We start from the raw sequence: 20135 nt of genomic DNA, 5'->3' as shown, positions 1-20135 counted from the left end.
GAGCTGAAGAGGTCCATGATCCGGCTGAAGTCTTCTATCAACGGCATCTTCAATCTTCTTTCTTCCGGATCCATGTTCATCCCGCCGACGCGGAACATACATCTTCACTGACGACTTCCCGACGAATGACGGTTCCTTTAAGGGACGTCATCCAAGATGGCGTCCCTCGAATTCCGATTGGCTGATAGGATTCTATCAGCCAATCGGAATTAAGGTAGGAAAATTGGATGGAATCAGCCAATCAGAATCAAGTTCAATCCGATTGGCTGATCCGATCAGCCAATCAGATTGAGCTCGCATTCTATTGGCTGATCGGAACAGCCAATAGAATGCGAGCTCAATCTGATTGGCTGATTGAATCAGCCAATCGGATTGAACTTGATTCTGATTGGCTGATTCCATCAGCCAATCAGAATTTTCCTACCTTAATTCCGATTGGCTGATAGAATCCTATCAGCCAATCGGAATTCGAGGGACGCCATCTTGGATGACGTCCCTTAAAGGAACCGTCATTCGTCGGGAAGTCGTCGGTGAAGATGGATGTTCCGCGTCGGTAGGATGAACATGGATCTGGAAGAAAGAAGATTGAAAATGCCGTTGATAGAAGACTTCAGCCGGATCATGGACCTCTTCAGCTCCCGCTTGGATGAAGACTTCAGCCGGATCATGGACCTTTTCAGCCCCCCGCTTGGGCTTGGATCAAGACATCGGAGGAGCTCTTCTGGATCAATCGGTGAACCTGGTATGGTGAAGATAAGGTAGGAAGATCTTCAGGGGCTTAGTGTTAGGTTTATTTAAGGGGGGTTTGGGTTAGATTAGGTGTATGTGGGTGGTGGGTTGTAATGTTGGGGGGGGGTATTGTATGTGTTTTTTTTACAGGCAAAAGAGCTGAATTCTTTGGGGCATGCCCCGCAAAGGGCCCTTTTCAGGGCTGTTAAGGTAAAAGAGCTTTGAACTTTTGTAATTTAGAATAGGGTAGGGCATTTTTTTATTTTGGGGGTCTTTGTTATTTTATTAGGGGGCTTAGAGTGGTGTAATTAGTTTAAAATTGTTGTAATATTTTTCTGATGTTTGTAAATATTTTTTTATTTTTTGTAACTTAGTTCTTTTTTATTTTTTGTACTTTAGTTAGTTTATTTAATTGTATTTATTTGTAGATATTGTATTTAATTAATTTATTGATAGTGTAGTGTTAGGTTTAATTGTAGGTAATTGTAGGTATTTTATTTAATTAATTTATTGATAGTGTAGTGTTAGGTTTAATTGTAACTTAGGTTAGGATTTATTTTACAGGTAATTTTGTAATTATTTTAACTATTTTAGCTATTAAATAGTTCTTAACTATTTAATAGCTATTGTACCTGGTTAAAATAAATACAAAGTTACCTGTAAAATAAATATAAATCCTAAAATAGCTATAATATAATTATAATTTATATTGTAGCTATATTAGGGTTTATTTTACAGGTAAGTATTTAGCTTTAAATAGGAATAATTTATTTAATAAGAGTTAATTTATTTCGTTAGATTTAAATTATATTTAACTTAGGGGGGTGTTAGTGTTAGGGTTAGACTTAGCTTTAGGAGTTAATACATTTATTAGAATAGCGGTGAGCTCCAGTCGGCAGATTAGGGGTTAATGTTTGAAGTTTGGTGTCGGCGATGTTAGGGAGGGCAGATTAGGGGTTAATACTATTTATTATAGGGTTATTGAGGCGGGAATGAGGCAGATTAGGGGTTAATAACTTTATTATAATAGCGGTAAGGTCCGGTCGGCAGATTAGGGGTTAATAAGTGTAGACAGGTGGAGGCGACGTTGTGGGGAGCAGATTAGGGGTTAATAAATATAATATAGGGGTCGGCGGTGTTAGGGGCAGCAGATTAGGGGTACATAGGGATAATGTAAGTAGCGGCGGTTTACGGAGCGGCAGATTAGGGGTTAAAAAAAATATGCAGGTGCCAGCGATAGCGGGGGCGGCAGAATGGGGGTTAATAATTGTAAGGTTAGGGGTGTTTAGACTCGGGGTACATGTTAGGGTGTTAGGTGCAGACGTAGGAAGTGTTTCCCCATAGCAAACAATGGGGCTGCGTTAGGAGCTGAACGCGGCTTTTTTGCAGGTGTTAGGTTTTTTTCAGCTCAAACAGCCCCATTGTTTCCTATGGGGGAATCGTTCACGAGCACGTTTTTGAAGCTGGCCGCGTCCGTAAGCACCGCTGGTATCGAGAGTTGAAGTTGCGTTAAATATGCTCTACGCTCCTTTTTTGGAGCCTAACGCAGCCATTCTGTGAACTCTCAATACCAGCGGTATTTAAAAGGTGCGGCCAGAAAAAAGCACGCGTAGCTAACGCACCCCTTTGGCCGCAAAACTCTAAATCTAGGCCAGAGTTTTTTACACTGGTATTTAGAGTTTATAAACAACTTTTTTCACCTAACACTCGATCTCGCGAGAAATACGCACTGCTCTGTCATATGACGTATACCACATAATGCACAACAATAACACACTGCAAATGTCAGAACAACAATCACAAAACAAAGCACACATGCATTACACATTCACAAGCGGGGAAAAAAAACAAAACAATAAAGGGAATACGCATATACTTTACGATACGGAAATACGGAAAATAACAAAAAGGAAAACAAAATGCACACTCATACACAAGCAAAATACTCGCATTCAGCATTATGAAATATTAGGACAAACATACATATACAACACTTCACTAATACGACACCATCGCAAATTAGTTAGTGTTAGTGTGAGAGAGTCAGTTAGTGTTATCGTGAGTGAGTTAGTGGTAGTGGGAGTTAGTGGGAGCGTGAGTTAGTGGGAGCGTGAGTTATTGGGAGCGTGAGTTAGTGGGAGCGTGAGTTAGTGGGAGCGTGAGTTAGTGGTAGTGTGAGTTAGTGGTAGTGTGAGTTAGTGGCAGTGTGAGTAAGTGGGAGCGTGAGTTAGTGGGAGCGTGAGTTAGTGGGAGCGTGAGTTAGTGGTAGTGTGAGTTAGTGGGAGCGTGAGTTAGTGGGAGCGTGAGTTAGTGGTAGTGTGAGTTAGTGGGAGCGTGAGTTAGTAAGAGCGCATTGGTGAGCGACAGTTGGTTTGGGTGAGTGTGCGAGTGCTTTTTCTGTATACTTAACATATTTACACGCAAACACATTCAATAGATACATACAGTTATCAATAACACTACATACACTCCATACCCCATACCCTCTCATACTACACTCCATACCCAATTCCCTGTAGTCCCATTCCCTTTCATCCCATTTCCTCTATTCCCATACCCCATTCCCTCTAATCCCATCCCCATCCCCTAGTTACATTTAGTTTACATATCCTCCTTTTAGTCTTCTTCTACATTTTGGTTGGTAAATTACTCCTTACCCTCTTTTATTTATATCCCTTTCACACTTTCAGCACTTTTTTGGTCTTTTTATTTATTTATTTTGACTCCCTTTCATTTGGGCACAGTCACTTTTTGTTTGAGTAGTTAGGGCTTAGTTTAGGGAAGAGATGGAAGAGGAGGGCAGGCAGGAGATTAGACAGGGTAGAGGTAGAGGGGGGAGGAGAGGAACAGGACAGGAAGGGGGGCAGGAAGCGGGGGTGGAAGCAGTGGGTGGACACAGCCACTTTGTTCAAGATGAACAAGTGGCTGGGCCCAGTGGCGGATAGAGTAGGGCTTCACAGTCCGGGAAACAGAGGGCACCATCACAGGGGAAGGCCAAGCTGACTAGGGAGGCGAGGTTTACTATGGAGGTGAAGGAGGCCCTTGTAGAAGCATATATGGGCAGGTATAGGAGGCTGCAGGCTCAGAAGACCACCCCGAGTGACAAGAGGAAGCTCTGGCGGGAGATAACGGATGCAGTTAATGCAGTGGGGGGCCGTAACAGAGATATGGAGTCTATTAAACATTGTTACCGGGACTGAAAGATGGAGCTGAAAAAGAAAATAACCAGGGAGTACCAACATGCCACAGGGACCGGTGGCGGGCCTGCACTGACTGTTGAGTACTCCTGATGGGAGGAAATGTTACATCCCAGCATCTCCGAGGTGGCCATAGTCGGGATCGGAGGAATCGATACCGGGAACCTGCCACTCTCATCTGACGGTAAGCTCATTTAAGAATCTATTAACATCAGAATGTATTTAAGGATAAGATTAATGCTATTACGCTGTTTAACACATTATTACGTAAACGCATTCACAATTACTTTGCGATTACATTAGTATCTAGGCTATAGGTTAGGTGTGCATTTAAACAGACTGAAAACAAACGCAAAAACATTCAGATTGACCAGATAGATATCACAAACACGGTTTGGAAAATGCAGAAATCGTATTGATTGTTAGATTTCAAAGTGGATTAATGAGGCTGCATTTGTAATTCTATTGTAAGCAAAAGCATTTACATCTTTATTTAGAAATATGCTAATATATAAATTTCTTTCTTTTTGCAATATACAGAGTCTGGGGAGGAGGCAGCACACCAACTACAGGCTCCTCCTTTTCCCCAGTATGAGAGTGGTGGGGATGAATCGCCACCTCGGAGAGAAGAGGCCCCCCCCTGCACAAGAAGCAGAGGCCCCCAATGAAGCAGAGGAAGAAGCCCCCACTGAAGCAGAGGAAGAGGCCCCTGAAGCAGAGGAAGAGGCCCCTGAAGCAGAGGAAGAGGCCCCTCAAGCACAAGCAGGCCGCCGTGCATGGGTAGGCCGCCGTGCACAACAGGAGGAGATAGCCGAGGTGCGTGTTTTAGTCGACTACATTGAACAGATGCGTACCTCCCGGATGGAAATTATCCAAGGGAGAATTTGGATTATCGAAGAACTTCGTGGCATTAGAGAAGGATAAACACAAATTATAGAGATCCTTACAAGAATCGAACAAGGACAAAACCGGAGTTTCCAGCTACAAGAAGCTATGTTCAATTTTTTCAGGGAGGCGCATGCTGGACCATCTGCTGCTGGGCTATCTGCTGCTGGGCCATCTCCTGCTGGGCCATCTCCTCCTGGGCCATCTCCTCCTGGGCCATCTCCTCCATCTCCTCACCTTGGTCATCCCAGTACTCCTCCTTCCACTCTTCCCACAATGTCTCCGATGAGAACTCGTCAGAGGGGGCAGTTGCCCCCCCCCAGAGCCTCAGCCTCGTGGGAAGAGGGGAAGGAAGAGGAAGTAAGTATTTTTTGAGATGTTTATTTCGTATTTATTTAATGTGTATTGGATAGATATGTGATGATGTGGTTTTCATACACTTGTGGACCACACTCTGTATATAATATGCTTCTATGGGACCGGGTCAATGGAGGCAGATTGTTTGCAGAGTGTGGGTTATAAGTGTGTGGACACCACATCATCACATACCTATCCTTGTTCATGATATTGATTGGTTTCTGTGATGTGATGTCCAAACTGTTTCCCTAATCTCAAACAAAATGACCATTACAATTATCCATGATGGCATATTACTGTTTGAATGACAATAACACAGCTTAAAGGGACAGTCAGAACATTATTGTTTAAAAAGAAAATGCTGTATTACGCATTATCAAGTTTGAAACAAAAACATGGAGAAATATGTGTGGCTTATGTGCTTACCCTTGTATCTATGCCTATGAAAACTGACCACTTATTTGTTGTTCTGACATAACAACATTTTAGACAATCAATGATCAATCCAGGGTAAATATGCTGTATGAGATCAAGGTTTTCTTAATCAAAATGCTATCAAAATGCCCTCTAGTGGTCAAAATGCATTCTGATTACATGCACTCTTCAAGCTCTAAGAAATGAGCACACAAACCTCATAGGTTTAGCTAGCAAATAAGAATATCCAGAGAAAAATGATTAATTAGTGAGAAACGTTTGATATAATTTTTATTTTAAATTTTTTTTTTAATAATGCAAATCATTATTTGTTTTCTAGACTGTCCCTTTAAAAAAATTACATATGCTAACATATACTAATATTTGGTGATTGTTGGTATATCTACATGTACTTGTTCAAACAATAAATATTGGAATCAGATTTCTATTGACGTGTTAAATAAAGTCTATTTTCTTAAAGAGACATTATTGTGTTTGAATTGTTTAGAAAGACATGTTTTAACAAGGAATATGATTTAAAGTCCTTTTATGAGTGAATAAACAAATATATGCTCACAATAATATATTTGGAGATTAACCAATGTGGAACTCATACATGACACAACAATCAACATTTGCATTAAAGGGACAGTATACAATCTTTTTCAGAGAACTGCATGTAATAGACACTACTAGAAACCACAAGATTACCATATACTGATATCAAAATCAATATGAAAAAGCTTTAAACACTTTCAAAGAAAATCGGTTTATCTATATTGAAAAGATAGCTGTAAAGCCCATTCCAAGTGTAAAACAAGACAATACCCCTTCATTTGCATATGAAAAGACCCTTTACACAAACAGGAGCAAGCTGGAGAAGGTTGCTGATGGTACTCACATCAAACTTTGAGGCTTGGTGAGGAGTCAGAAAATTACTTAAATGTTATTTGAACATAAGCAAAAGTAGACATGTATTTGGTAAAAAATGGACTATATAACTAGAGATAAAAAACATATTTTGTTTTTAATGTGAGTGTATAATGACCCTTTAATAAAATATACGACGAAATAACATCTAGAAGAAGTCGGCATCTCATATATTTAGCATATGATAAAGATAAATGCATATTGATTACTTGATTCTAATACAATAGCGCATATTTATGAATTAGATATGTTGAAAATTAAACACAACACTGTCATTTTTCATAAAAAGGAACATATTGTTGACAAACATATTAAACAAGATGGACTATATTTAGGGATTTGCACTTGCCTCGAAATATCTTATGCACGAAAACATTTTGCTTTCATTCGTTTATTCAACCAGACATCCATCAAAAGAGAATCTTGTGTTCTTTATCAGCTATGGGTCAACAATGTTACATGATGCACACAATCCATACTCGCCATGGTTTTAAACTTGTCTTCTCATTCACAAACGTGGGTTACGTGCAAAATCAAATATTGCGGGACTACGTAATACAATCAGGCGGTTTTTACACCTTTGCATGTAACGTCTTAATTAACATGGCGCATCCTTGATCGCGTAAAAACTCCATACAATAAAAGGCGCATCCTTGATCGCGTAAATACGCCATCCAATAAAAGGCGCATCCTTGATCGCGTAAATACGCCATCCAATAAAAGGCGCATCCTTGATCACGTAAAAACGTCAGCCAATACAAGGAATCATTGGACAGCCTGGCAGGTGACGTCTTAAGCAACATGGCGCATCCGAGATCGATGAAAAACCTCAGCCAATACAAGGACTCAGTTGATAGCTTGGCATATCAATAAGAAATGTATTTATATTTTAGAAACTAGTATGTGTTTATATTGCTAGCTAGGAATGTGATATATGAAATAGAATACATTATAGAAAATAAGGAGATATTTCATTAGAAGCAGAGGATTTTTAACTAAACTATTTAGCAAGCAGCATGTTTTAAATAGACATGAAAACAATATTTTAAGGTTACACGATTATGTATGTAACAATAAATGAAAATCTTTGGATTATTGTGTTTCATGTCCCTTTAACTGAGAATTAATGCTAGGAGATGCATTAGGAAAATAGGGATGTGTTATATATTATATGTTAAAGGGACAGTCAACCCAAGAAAATTTGTTGTTTAAAATATAGCTAATCCCTTTATTACACATTACTCATTTTTGAACTACAAACACAGTTATATATTAATATACTTTTTACTTCTATTATTATCGTGTATCTAAGCTTCAGCTGACTGCCCCATTATTTCTGTTCTTTTGACAGACATGAAGTTTAGCCAATCAATGCTCACTCCTAGGTCACTTTATGTGCATGAGCTCAATGTTATCTATATGAAACATGTGAACTAATGCCTTATAGTAGTCTAAATTTATTCACATTAGAGGCAGTCTTCAAGTTCAAAGAACTTAGCATATGAACCTCCTAGGTTTACCTTTCAAATAAGAATACCAAGAGAACAAAGCAAAATTGTGAATAAAAGTAAATTAGGAAGTTGGTTAAACTTGCATGCCCTATTTAAATCATGAATCATCTTTTTGGACTTGACTGTCCCTTTAACTATAGCTATGGTGTCCATCTTTAACATTTAAAAGGTACACATGATAAATACATATGTCATTGATGTTTTCAGATATGTTTATATTGTTTTGGAATAACAATAATGGCACATGTATTGATCAAACGTGTCACTTATTCAGTTGAAATATGGTCAGCCTACCTATAGCCATATATTGGAGGAGAATTCATTTTTAAAAATATTACTATAAAGATATTCATCATCTAAAATATGCGCATTACACACAGTGATTGATTTGGTTACACTACTACAATAAGATATAATTGAAATTGGAATACATGTGCTGTCAACATTCCAATAAGATTTATTTTAAATAAGATTATATATCCTTGTTCATGTAAAAAGGACAAAAACGCTTTAGAAATGGAGATCCATTCCTTACCAATTGTGGTCAGCATCACTTAAAAGGACATGAAATACCAAAAAAAAAAAAAAAAGGATCCACAGAGAGAATAGTATTTCCATAAAAATAACACTTTACAGAGATTATCTCATTGTATCAATCCTGGGATCATTTGTTAAAGGTGCATCAATTCACGCAGAGTTTACAAATGAACACATGGATGTGAAATTTAAAATATACATATATATATATATATATATATATATATATATATATACAAACATCAAGATATATATATACATACAGTATATAAAATCATTAGTATGCTAATCATAATCTTGCAAAGATAAAGCTTTACGAAAACTATATCAAGAAAATGAATCTAATTAAATTGGAGATGTAAATATTAAAGTCATTTACAATTGTATTACATATATGATTCCGGAAAGACCATTATTTGGTTTCAGGTCCCTTTAAGGATTAACCACATAAACTAGAGATTTCAATCAATGACATGAATAAAGAGGACAAGGAATCGTGGAATGACATGTATTTTATTAGTATGTCATAAAACATAAACAACTTTTTTTTTTTTAAATGTTGAAAGATCATTAAAATTGGAACCATTTGACAAGGTAAAAGAGTGCATCACAGTCCTTGGAGGGAGTTGACAAGGGCCAACAAAGGCCAGCACAGCCCCATTGGAGCCTTTTGACAAGGTAAAAGAGTGCATCACAGTCCTTGGAGAGAGTTGGCAAGGGCCAGCACAGCCCCATTGGAGCCATTTGACAAGGTAAAAGAGTGCATCACAGTCCTTGGAGAGAGTTGGCAAGGGCCAGCACAGCCACATTGGAGCCATTTGACAAGGTAAAATAGTGCATCATAGTCCTTGGAGGGAGTTGACAAGGGCCAACAAAGGCCAGAACAGCCCCATTGGAGCCATTTGACAAGGTAAAAGAGTGCATCACAGTCCTTGGAGAGAGTTGGCAAGGGCCAGCACAGCCACATTGAAGCCATTTGACAAGGTAAAAGAGTGCATCACAGTCCTTGGAGAGAGTTGACAAGGGCCAACAAAGGCCAGCACAGCCCAATTGGAGCCATTTGACAAGGTAAAAGAGTGCATCACAGTCCTTGGAGAGAGTTGGCAAGGGCCAGCACAGCCCCATTGGAGCCATTTGACAAGGTAAAAGAGTGCATCACAGTCCTTGGAGAGAGTTGGCAAGGGCCAGCACAGCCACATTGGATCCATTTGACAAGGTAAAAGAGTGTAACAGGCACAACAATAAACAAAAAAGGCCAAATGGCAACAGTAACAAACAAATATGTAACATGTGGACGGAAGAATCTTAAGGCGACCTTGGAGCATCTCCAGATACTCCACTTACTGGGCATCACCTTCATTGTCCTCTTCATGCTCTGCTCCAGATTCAGGCATTGACTGTAAATGCCTTATATGGCGGAGAGTCGAATGCTGAACCTGGAGCAGGGCATGAATAGTGTCATTCATCCTTCCCAGGAACAGCGAGTTCCTCAGCACGACCTGCTCTATACGTGACAGAGTTTCGAGCATGAGCCATGCTGAGTCACAACCTAAAACAAATAAATAGAAGAATATTAATGTTAATTACACAACATAATATAAATCTATCAAATATACATTTGAATTTGAAATCAAAATCATTCTTCCAATCAAATATTCAATATTTCTTCTCTTCACATGAAATATGTTCTTAATACATAAACCATTAAAGGTACAGTTTACTCCAAAATGTTATCCCCTGTAATTTGTTGACACTGATCCACTTTTCCAGCTTGAGTCTATGAATATTTTGAACATTATTTCCATTGTCCATACATTGTAAATTTCAATAGTTTATTTATCCTGTGGTATCCTTAAAGCTTTTTGCCTTGAGTCCAACATGTGTAAACACAGCACGCAGAAGAAATTACACTCCCAGTGGTTTACAGAAGAGAGAATTTACGAAAAATGCATATTTCTATTTTTCAATACAAGTAGTAGTGATTGGTATATGGAGTGAGATGATATTAAAGGGACACTGACCACAAATATTTTAATTTGTGATTCGGATAGACCCTTAAAAATATTTTAAATATTTAATTCACTCCTATTATCAATTCTAATACATTATCTTTGTATCTTTAATTTAAATGCAACAATGTCATTTTATATTTCGTAGCATTTTTTGTGATCAACCTTGGTTGTCCCTGCTGATTGGTGGATAAATTAATCCAACAATAAAACAGAAACCCCCCCACAGTTCACAATATTTGAGCAATTATATGCCTTTCAACATAAAAATAAAGAGACAAAGAGAACTCTTAAAAACTGATAAGAGGAGTAAATTATCAAGTTGATTAACATTGCATGCTCTATTTGAATTAAATTTTAAATAATTTTTGGTTCACTTTCACTTTAAATATGTTATAATGTTGATTTAGAATGATACTTACAGCTGTGCCTGGGAAGGACGATCTGACACCTCGAACAATGAAGGTTGGGATAGGGGGGAGGGATGGGATATTGGTGGGAAGGGCTTGGATGGGGCTGGCGAGGGCTGGGGTGCCGCTCTGGGGGAGCCCGTACAGCTGGGGATTCTTGGGAATGGTGAGTTTGGGACTGGGCAGGTTGGGGAACTGTACGGGCCAAAATACGGGAAGAGCGGCGAATGGGGACAATTCTGGGAGGGACAGGCCTGGAGGAATGGGAAGGGCCAGGAAGGTCTTGTGCCTGGTCAGGGGCTTCTACAGGGGGAGGGGCCTGGGCAGGAGCTTCTACAGGGGGAGGGGCTTCTACAGGGGGAGGGGGCTGGGCAGGGGTGGGAGAATGATGCCCAGAAGTGGAGTGTCCATCTGAAATATATCAAATATATATTAACATCTCATACATCATGATCTCAAAGAAAGGCATTTCAACATGATTAGGTTTTATATATACTTAGAAGTGGTTTACAATTGATTAACAATGATGATATAAGGATATGGTATGCATATAGTTACTCAAATGAATAGCAAGGAGTGTCTGTCCAATAAGAAGATGATTATTGTGGTTTGTCATGGAATATGCAAGTGACATCATGATTTCATTAACCCCTTAACGACCGAGGACGTGCAGGGTACGTCCTCAAAAAAAAGGCAGTTAATGCCTGAGAACGTACCCTGCACGTCCTCGGTTTGGAAAGCAGCTGGAAGCGATCCTGCTCGCTTCCAGCTGCTTTCCGGTTATTGCAGTGATGCCTCGATATGGAGGCATCCTGCAATAACTTTTTTAAGCCATCCGGTGCAGAGAGAGCCACTCTGTGGCCCTCTCTGCACCGGAGATCGGTGGCTCCCTGCGTTGGTGGGTGGGAGCCGGACCGGGAGGCGGGTGGCGGCCATCGATGGCCCTGGTTATGTGCAGGGGGGGCGGGATCGTGGGCGCGCACGGACGCGCGCGCGTGCACGGGAGGGCGGGGGCGGGCGCGTGCACGGGGAGGGAGCGGGTGGGAACCGCTACACTACAGAAAATGTGTTAATAAAAAATGTTTAAATGCCTTAATATTTAAAAAAAAAAAAAAAAAAGATCAGCAAGGTGGTGGGGGTTTGTCTGTGTGGGGGGGGGGGAAGCTACACTACAGAAAAAAGCCAAATAAATATAAAAAAAGCACTTTTTTTTTGCAAACTGGGTACTGGCAGACAGCTGCCAGTACCCAAGATGGCCCCCAATGAGGCAGAGGGGATGGTCAGAGAGCGGTTTTGGGGGGGATCTGGGAGGTTGGGGGCTAAGGGGGGGATCCTACACCCTAGCATATGTAAATATGCTAAAAAATTATTATTTTTTTTTAAAAAAAACCTTTTATTTTAGTACTGGCAGACTTTCTGCCAGTACTTAAGATGGCGGGGACAATTGTGGGGTGGGGGAGGGAAGGGAGCTGTTTGTGAGGGATCAGGGGGTGGGATGTGTCAGGTGGGAGGCTGATCTCTACACTAAAGCTAAAATTAACCCTGCAAGCTCCCTACAAACTCCCTAATTAACCCCTTTACTGCTAGCCATAATACACGTGTGAGGCGCAGCAGGATTTAGCGGCCTTCTAATTACCAGAAAGCAACGCCAAAGTCATATATGTCTGCTATTTCTGAACAAAGGGGATCCCAGACAAGTATTTACAACCATTTGTGCCATAATTGCACAAGCTGTTTGTAAATTATTTCAGTGAGAAACCTAAAATTGTGAAAAATTTAACTTTTTTTTCAATTTGATCGCATTTGGCGGTGAAATGGTGGCATGAAATATACCAAAATGTGCCTAGATCAATACTTGGGGTTGTCTACTATACTACACTAAAGCTAAAATTAACCCTACAAGCTCCCTAAAAGCTCCCTAATTAACCCCTTAACTGCTGGGCATAATACACTTGTGGTGCGCAGTGGCATTTAGCGGCCTTCTAATTACCAAAAAGCAACGCCAAAGCCATATATGTCTGCTATTTCTGAACAAAGGGGATCCCAGAGAAGAATTTACAACCATTTATGCCATAATTGCACAAGTTGTTTGTAAATAATTTCAGTGAGAAACCAAAAGTTTGTGAAAAAATTTGTGAAAAAGTGAACCATTTTTTGTATTTGATCGCATTTGGCGGTGAAATGGTGGTATGAAATATACCAAAATTGTCCTAGATCAATACTTTGGGATGTCTACTAAAAAAAAATATATACATGTCAAGGGATATTCAGGGATTCCTGAAAGATATTAGTGTTCTAATGTAACTAGTGCTAATTTTGGAAAAAAGTGGTTTGGAAATAGCAAAGTGCTACTTATATTTATGGCCCTATAACTTGCAAAAAAAGCAAAGAACATGTAAACATTGGGTATTTCTAAACTCAGGACAAAATTTTGAAACTATTTAGCATGGGTGTTTTTTGGTGGTTGTAGATATGTAACAGATTTTGGGGGTCAAAGTTAGAAAAAGTGTGTTTTTTTCAATTTTTCCTCATATTTTATATTTTTTTTTATAGTAAATTATAAGATATGATGAAAATAATGGTATCTTTAGAAAGTCCATTTAGTGGCGAGAAAAACGGTATATAATATGTGTGGGTACAGTAAATGAGTAAGAAGAAAATTACAGCTAAACACAAACACCGCAAAAATGTAAAAATAGCCTTGGTCCCAAACGGACAGAAAATGGAAAAGTGCTGTGGTCATTAAGGGGTTAATTAAAAATCAGACATAAATGAAAAAATAATACAAGCATATGTTCATGCTGCATGATATGGAAAGGGGGGGCAGTAGTGGATTCTAAAAGAAAAGGAATAATCCTTTTTCAAGTGCCAAAGCAGTAGACTTTCCTCATGAAAATGTTTACAAACAATAAGCCATGTTGGATACATGTTAGATAGCTTTCACATACCATCAGACTCCATGGACACCTCTTCCTCCTCCGTCCCACATGTTACATCAATATCTGTAAAACATAACATGCTGTGTACACATTAATATCAGATATTATCATATGTTACTGTTGCTACAAGACACACATCAATGTTGCATTAAAGATATACTGATCCAAAGTTATGATTTACATCATTTTGATGGAGCATACAAATGCCATTAGATTTGTTATTCTCAATGAGTAATAATGTAATGTTAGTGTTTGGATTTCATATAAATTCACAAAATAAGAGTACATGCAACATTTGAGAGTTCTCATGTGTGTATCACTTCATGATTGTTTACACAATTTAAAAGAAAAACAAACATATGTTATCCATCTTCTGAACAACAACGGTGTAGACTAAGAAGCTTTGAGATATTAATCTTTCAATATTTAAATAAATTAGAGATATAATCATAGTACTAAATTATATGTTTGATTCAAATGTAATGCTTCATCAGAATCATGATCATAATATAGATTACAAATACACCTTCAATGACATATGAATGAGTCAATGGACTTACCAGAATGCTTGGAAAGCATTTCCAAGTCAGTGCTGGATCCCCCCGGGCTCTCAACAAGAACTAGAGCTATGAATGATATAGATATCTATTAGTGAACACAGTTTAGACATCACTAAGTCACATCATTATCGATTTTTACAAAAATTATACTTAGAACTGAGAACAATAGAGCACTAATCTGAAGAATAAATGCATGAGTGAATCCAGGTTATTCTGAATATGTTTAATTTCTGACTATATTAGACACACAAATCATCTCATATGATTATATTGCATATCTAAATATAGCCATTGATCAATGTTTTTAAACGAATACACACAAACAACATTTTAAAAACGGGTGATAAATCAAACCAAAACCATGTGTCATATCGATCCATTTGTGCAATTGATCACAATGCAAAACAGAAGTTATTCATCCAAATATGTAATCATGGTGCTGTTAGAGTATGCTTATATCTATAAAGTAAGTCCAAGACTGAATATGTCATTTAGATATCAATATTGTTTCATCCAAACAGTGTAATGAGGAATGAATCAATTGATTATTAAAGGGACACTGACATCAATTTGGTTAAAACATTGATTTTTTAATAAAATGAATGTTTTATTTAATTTGACATTTACTCCTATAATTTTTATGTTATTTTATTTTAATGCAGCTTTGACATTTTTTAGGTCATTAAATATTGCTCGTGGAAGGTATACAACAATCATCAAGAACAACCCAGGTTGGTCACCAAAAATGGACCTGCATCTAAAATTACATTATTGCTTTTAAAATTAAGATAACAAGAGAATGTTGAAAATATGATTATAGGAGTAAATAAAATATTTGATTGATATTGCATGCTCTATGTGAATGACAACAGAAATAATATGTGGTCAGTGTCCCTTTAAGATTTAAATATATTAATGTGTCAATTTTGCTGTTAATGAATTTTCATAAACATATGTTGATGTAATGAATGGTATTGAGCATGCAATAACAAGAAAAACTGTAATTTAAGAATATCAACAATATTCTTTAATTAGCCTCTCTTAAAGGGACATGAAGCGCAAAATGTGTTATTGGATTAATTGTTCAATTAAATCCAGCCTGTGATTTAAAAATATTAGTGAAAATCACGTGTCTAAATCCGTCATTTTTTAATTTTGTTTTCATGTCCCTTAAATGATAGCAACCCAAAAACATATGTAATGTATATTGTTAAAATATTAACATATGCAAAAATGTGTGATTGTTGTCAAAATATATCAAAACAATGACAAGCAATACACAGGGGCAGAATATAAATTTGACAGGAAACTAATCTAACAGTAAAATGAACATATCAAAAATAGAAGCGATATATTCAAATTAACATAATTTATGATTTCTACTACAATGTAATCAAAACCTGTATTTTTGAATTTTAATTTGAAATAAACACAAAAGATAATTAGAGTATCCATATAAATTTCGACAAATGTGAATGTATTATGTTATGTAATGTTGTGTACATGTTTCAAAGACAAATTGCTATTAAAATGAGACATACCATAGTCTTGAGAACCCTGGCCCGAGGGTCCCGCAGCAACATCCATATCTGTAAAATATTCAATGAGGATTGGATATCATTAATAATAATCAGGACATGTATCGAAAAAAGATAAAAATACATTTACATTTAGTAAATAAGAATATATTTTTATTCACATGAGTTAATTGTTTCATCAATTAATGTCTCAATAAATCGATCCTGTATTCTTATTTTCAAAAATTTATGTTGTTGACTGTAGCTTTAATTAATTTCTTTAATTTTTGCATTATCATCAATTGATATCTATATTTCCTTGTTTATTCTTTTGATCTTGCTAGTATATTTTGTATAATGTAGAAGATTATAAATAAGGATACTGTATTTTTCCCATATATACTAATTAACATATACATTTGACCAACATGTGTAAAGCAATGCCAGTTACAGCAAACCCATGTTCACGTGTGTGCGCAATTCTATCTTTCGTGATCATTACGCAATGATTCTATGCGGAATTGCGCATCCGTGAATCAGAATTAATTTGGATATAGTAGTGTGATGAGTATCATTTCATAACAAATTATGATATATTTTCAATTGGGTGTATTACGAGATGGAAATCGTATATTTGTTAATATTGAACAATAACAAATAATATTTATAACTGGCTTCTGATTAGAGATTCAATGTATGAAATGGCGGATGCTCAGGATTTCACGGATGCGCAATTCCATTTTCACTCTGTGATGCATATTCTGGATAACGCAAGAAGCATCATTCCTATTTCATGTGTGACAAATCTAAAATCAGATATCATATGTAGCGTATGTTGTGAGATCTATATAGGTTAAATATATGACTATCTACACATTTATTAAAATTATTTTAAAATATTAATATATTATATAAAGTAGGATATTTACCTTGTTCAGCCTCCATTTCTACTCCTCCCAGGCCACCGGACGGAGAAGCAGCTGCACTGGACCCCGGGTCCTGAGTTTTGGATCCAGCAGCTGTGAGGGAAGAAGAAGAGGCTGAGGATGGAGAGGATCTAAATCTTTTGGGGATCCGGAGATTGAGGAGCTGGCATAAAGTCACCTCATAAGGGAGTAGGTAGAGTTTCCGTGGGGGTTTAATTTTGCGTCCATCCCTCCGACGGGCTTGTACCCACTCCTTTATGAGGTCGACTTTCTTGTGCAGACGCAACCTCATATCTCCAAACCTCCGCATGATCTGATCCTGGCTCCTCTGGACGCCCAACACCAATTGAACTTTATTGGTGATTGACTCCTAGAGGGCCTTCTTAACATGCGCATCTGTCGACTTCTTCTCGTTCCCAAACAGCTGCGGATAAAACATCTGGACGGCGTGGACCAGTGCAGCGCTCTCCTGCTTGGCAAACCTGGGAGGTGTCATGCCTGCTGGGTTGTTGAATATATTATAAGAATAATAATAATAATAATATATACTGCCTGCAGGCATTAGAGAACTGACAAAGATGGCAACATGTAATGGACTTTTATATGGTGAAGTAAACATGAGATGCACCATGTGACATGTTATCTGTACATCTGATTGGATAAAAGTTTTAAATATTGTTATGTCTGTGAGACCATCCTGACTCAAGTTGTGTTTGTGTGATGAACTCTGATTGGCCGTTCCTTAATGTTTCATATCTTAGTAACTTCCATACACATACCTCCTGTTGGTGCTGTTACTTCATTTTTCATGTAGACTTATTTGTAACTCATGGGCCTGTCATGCGGATATGTGTGACGCAGATTTAATATACGTGATCCGTTAAATATTAATGTTTAAATTCTCATTAAAATCTAATACTGTCACATTATTAAATGTTGTAGACATTTCTCGATTTAATATCGTTCTGTTTCTTTAATACAAATACGTTGGATTAATACACATTTAACATTGTATGTATTTATTGTTCATTAAATCAATTTCGTGACTTATTGTGAAGTATTGACATTGCTCTATTAAATGTATTTATAATGCACATTGATTGTGTACTATTGCGTGACATTCGTCTAGAATGTTTAATTATGCGAATCTCGTGTTGCAAGATACGTTTCCCACGCAACATTTCAGAATGCGCAATTTCTGGTTATAATGTCCGTAACTTGGATAATCTGTTTATAAATGTTAAACTACAGGTTTAATTGTTATTAGTAAATAAACCTCGAGCTTGTATTTGTATGAACTGCTCATATATGTTATTGTGCAATGGCGTCTTTATTTTTAAAGAGACATTACAACAAAACAATTTTTAAAAATGATCTGTAGAGATAAAAAAATGTTTAGACTTTAAAATGTAACTCAAGTTATCTTTTGATTTAGATATCCTTAACAGAAGAAATTTCAATGCACATGGTTGAGCCAATCACATAAGGCATCTCTGTGCATCCACCAATCTTCATCTACTGAGCCTATCTCGATATGCTTTTCAAGCAAAGTATGTCAAGATAATGAGATAAGAGAAGTAAAAGACACTCTTTAAATCTCTTAAAGGGACACTGTACCCAAAATTTTTCTTTCGTGATTCAGATTGAGCATGAAATTTTAAGCAACTTTCTAATTTAATCCTATTATCAAATTTTCTTCATTCTCTTGGTATCTTTATTTGAAATGCAAGAATGTAAGTTGTTTAAAATTCAATACACAATATATTTTTTGGAATGTCCCTTTAAGGACCAAACCATTAGGAATATGTTGATTTAACATTGTAGAAATAAACTAAAGGGGAATGAAAATACATATAGATATGTGATATCTAACCAAGAGGTAAGATAAATAATTATGTGAAATTATATTACTAACTAGCTATAGTTAAATGACCCTTCAAATGACTCCACTAGAACAGAAAATCAATCAATATGGCATCCAATAACTAGCTTGTGCGAAATATGAAGTTAACTGACTTACCATTTTCATGATTTTTAAAGCTAGATTTATGAAAATAATGTTCTTGTATACCTAAGGAAGATACAAGATCTTATAAAACAAATTTAAAATTCAACCACACTGTCACTTTAATGTAAGTGAACCACTTTCCCTTCTTAAAAGTGAAAATAACAAAGTTTTTATGTCGAATTCTGACTACATATACGAAAATATTTTAAAATTTTAACATCTATAAATTACACAATAAAAGTATCGATGGATTTCACTCCCAAATTAATTTATAAAAGCTACTTGACTTTAACATTCTCTGAATAAGTGGATTTTTGAAAATTAATTCAATACATGATGCCTAATTTGATATTATGCATGTGCTTGTCAAATAGACAACTACCAGTCATGGGAGTGAAAAAAATTTTTTATTGACAGATTATATGGATATTTAGTATAATCTGTTAAAAAGATGGTCTTTAATAAAAATAATAAAAATAAAAGGTTTATTATTAGAAATTCTTTTTTTTTTATCACAAAAATAAATAGAACAAGTGTAATTCATCACAGATGAAAATCTGAAAAAAAGAGAAAAAAAAACATTAGTTATTTAATACACACATGTCGTAAAATATTCATTAAATAAAATAAATTTAAAATCATCTTGTGTCTATGCTCTAACTTTTTGCAAAATTTTATAAAGATATTTTGGAATATAAAAAACAAACATAAAATCTATACCTATCCATCATTTAAAATACCATTATATTGTGTAATCAATATTACATTTAAATATCAGCATTTCCAATTATACCAAATAATACATATAACATTTAAAATATTAAAAATACATATATGTATGCTGAACATAAATGTAATATTTCATGTCCATTCAAATACCTCTATATCAACTATAATATGTATTCCTTTGTCTAATTGTTCATAATTCGATTCTTCTGTATCACAAAGTAGTGGTAATGTATGTAAGCTACAAATATTCTAATATAGGACATGTATCTTTTCAAAATAGTTTACATTCTTCTTCCTGTGATTCTTAACTAGCATGCATTGGGCAAACCAACCTGGATTATGCATGGTCTTTGAAAGTCAATTCTCTAGAAAACAGTTTATCTTCAATAGGTGTCTTAATCATCATTTCCAAAATTGAGGACTGTGAAATACCATCTAAAAATAAAAAAATAATCTAAGTGTCTCCAATAGGATGCC

This window comes from Bombina bombina, chromosome 5, assembly GCF_027579735.1.
Source record: "Bombina bombina isolate aBomBom1 chromosome 5, aBomBom1.pri, whole genome shotgun sequence".
Taxonomy (NCBI): Eukaryota; Metazoa; Chordata; class Amphibia; order Anura; family Bombinatoridae; genus Bombina; species Bombina bombina.
The sequence above is the reverse complement of the archived record's forward strand: the minus strand, read 5'-3'. Positions refer to the sequence as shown.